Genomic DNA, 2,491 nt, shown 5'->3' with positions numbered 1-2,491 from the left:
TTATCTACATCACCACACTAGATGGGCAGTTGCGTTACAGCACTGCGCTGCGCATCTTATCAAAATGGGAAATAACTTACACAGATACCACTTACAGTATTAACTGAACATTACAAAGAGAAAGAAAACTAAAATAGCATTCCCCCCAAAAAGCTCAATAAATCCACCAGAATTCAGTATATTAGAGACAGACACAGAGAAATACCTCAACAAACAAGCCTCCCAAGAGTGAGAGTACAATTTATTTTGTTTAGCATTTCCAAGGTTAATGGATGGTTTGCAGGGCTCTCCACAGGATATAAAGATTTCCCTTCACATGGCACTTGCTCTCAGTGACAACTGTGCATGAGCTATTACCATGTAATCACACTTTGGTCAGCCACACTCAAGTGAAAAAGCATCTGTTTTCACACACACAAAAAAGCCAGCAGCATTTTTTAAGGTGAGACCTCCTTAGTCTCAGCTGCAGACAGGGTAGGAATTAGCAGCAATTGTGAGACCCCTGTCTTACACCCACAAAAGCAATCTGCCCTTAAGGATCAGCACATGCACAGGAGCAGCAACTGTAGCATCTGCTAGCAAAGTCCTTATACGAGCTGGAGATATAAAACCCTTGGAGTGCAGCATAGTTTAAAGAAACAAGGTTTGGGAAGTACTTTAAGAGCCATCAACAGAAGATGCTTGAAGCATCAACTGCAAAAGTACATTAACATAGATACTACTACAATTTGAAAGTCTCCTGTCATCGCTGAAATATTTACTGCAACTCTTCATCGCGAATTCCCCTGACTCATTTTGTTTCGCCCAGTTCCTGAATTTCTATACTTAAGCTCAGAAATTAATGCAAGCAATTTGAATGCAGACAATACAGGAAAGCGTTGTGGGCTTTTTACAGTTGTTGACTCACACTTCTGCCTGTGCTCCCTGCCCAAGTAACAATTTAAGCAAAGAATTCACTGTTTTAAAATGGGTCAGCAATATAAAGGTTTTTCTTACCTCTCAATCTAAAAAGAATTTATCTAAAGTCACCAGTTGGAATCAAGACTTACCTCACAGATCATTTTCTGAACACAGATAAGAATAAAAATTCTTTTTCATCCAAAATTCCGTATTTTTCAGCAGACATCAATATCCAGCCCTCACAAGTTCTGCCACTGAAAATAAAATCCAAGAACAACTTTTATACTTGATCCCCTTTCCTTTGTTTCCTATGAACTGCAGCATGTTAGCGCCCTCTGAAAAATCAAAGAATTGCTTTCCCAGGTGATATGAAAGGCTCTTAACCATTTCCTGCCTGTGCCAGCAAGACTCCTCCCAACTTCTCTCCACTGTAATTCAAGCAATAAGGCACTAAAATAAGAGAAGCCCTTGGATGTTGACTTAGATATCTGTAAGAAGTGATAATGAACTTCCAAATAACTCCTTTGATAGTATTTGATCAAACTATTTCAACAGTGTCTCCAGCCATACGAAGAATAGCCTGTTCTCACCGTACCCAGCCACCTTAAAAAGGGAAGCTGCACAGTGTTATCCTATGAAGTAAATACAATTCCCTACCTGCCCTCTTCCTGTGGTGAGAGATGATGGGACAATAATGCCTGAACAGAACAAGCCTGAAAAGTGGGCAGCAGCCAAAATACTTGCCAGCAAAAAAAGATAAATGAACACATTTAAATAAAAAAAGGGATGGCCTCAGCCTGAAGTCAATGGAACAGACACCACAAGCTCCATGAGCTGCCAGGAGCACATTACCTCAAAGGCAATGGCAAAAATCAAGACTTTTTTTGACATTATTCAGCTTGTAAGTTTGGGGGCTTGGGGGGGGGGTGTTGACCCTCCATTTTCGGTATAGATCTACAGAAACTGAACTTCTAACAGGGTAGGGCTAAGCAAGGACAGCAGGCCAATTCTCACTTCTTAAGTTACAGTTATTCCAGGTTTACACAGAAAACCTTCAACATTTGGCTCAATTACATAACTTAAGAGCAGGTGGAAGAGCACAAAACTACTTCCTCTGCAAACAGACCTCAGTGCCATGCAGCTACAAAAAGAGACTGCAGTCAGCTTCATCCCCTAAAATTTAGGGTGTAAAACGGCACCTCAGCTCTCACACCTCTATCTCCTCACCTCCTTTCAGCACCTCCAGACCAAGGTCTGCTGCAGATTGTGTCCAGCCATGCAGCACAACACATTACTGCTGAATATGGTGCCCAGAACAGTTCTTTATACCAAAAATCAGGTTCAATTGAGCTGCATGAGCCCACAGATGCCAGAAATAAGGGAGGTCTCCCCACAAACAATGGCTCCCTGAGGAAACAGGGCCCATGCCCAGCACCCACTCCTCAATCTCCCCTGGCTGCAAGCCCAGGCAGGGCCCCCTGCAGCCCTCAGCCTAGGAGAGAAAAAACACCTTAATCTCCATCAGCTTTAGTCTCCTACTGCCTGCCGAGGCAGCCTCAGGGACAACACAGACCACAACATTCCCTCAGCC

This window comes from Phaethon lepturus, unplaced genomic scaffold (assembly GCF_000687285.1).
Source record: "Phaethon lepturus isolate BGI_N335 unplaced genomic scaffold, ASM68728v1 scaffold19424, whole genome shotgun sequence".
Taxonomy (NCBI): Eukaryota; Metazoa; Chordata; class Aves; order Phaethontiformes; family Phaethontidae; genus Phaethon; species Phaethon lepturus.
The sequence above is the reverse complement of the archived record's forward strand: the minus strand, read 5'-3'. Positions refer to the sequence as shown.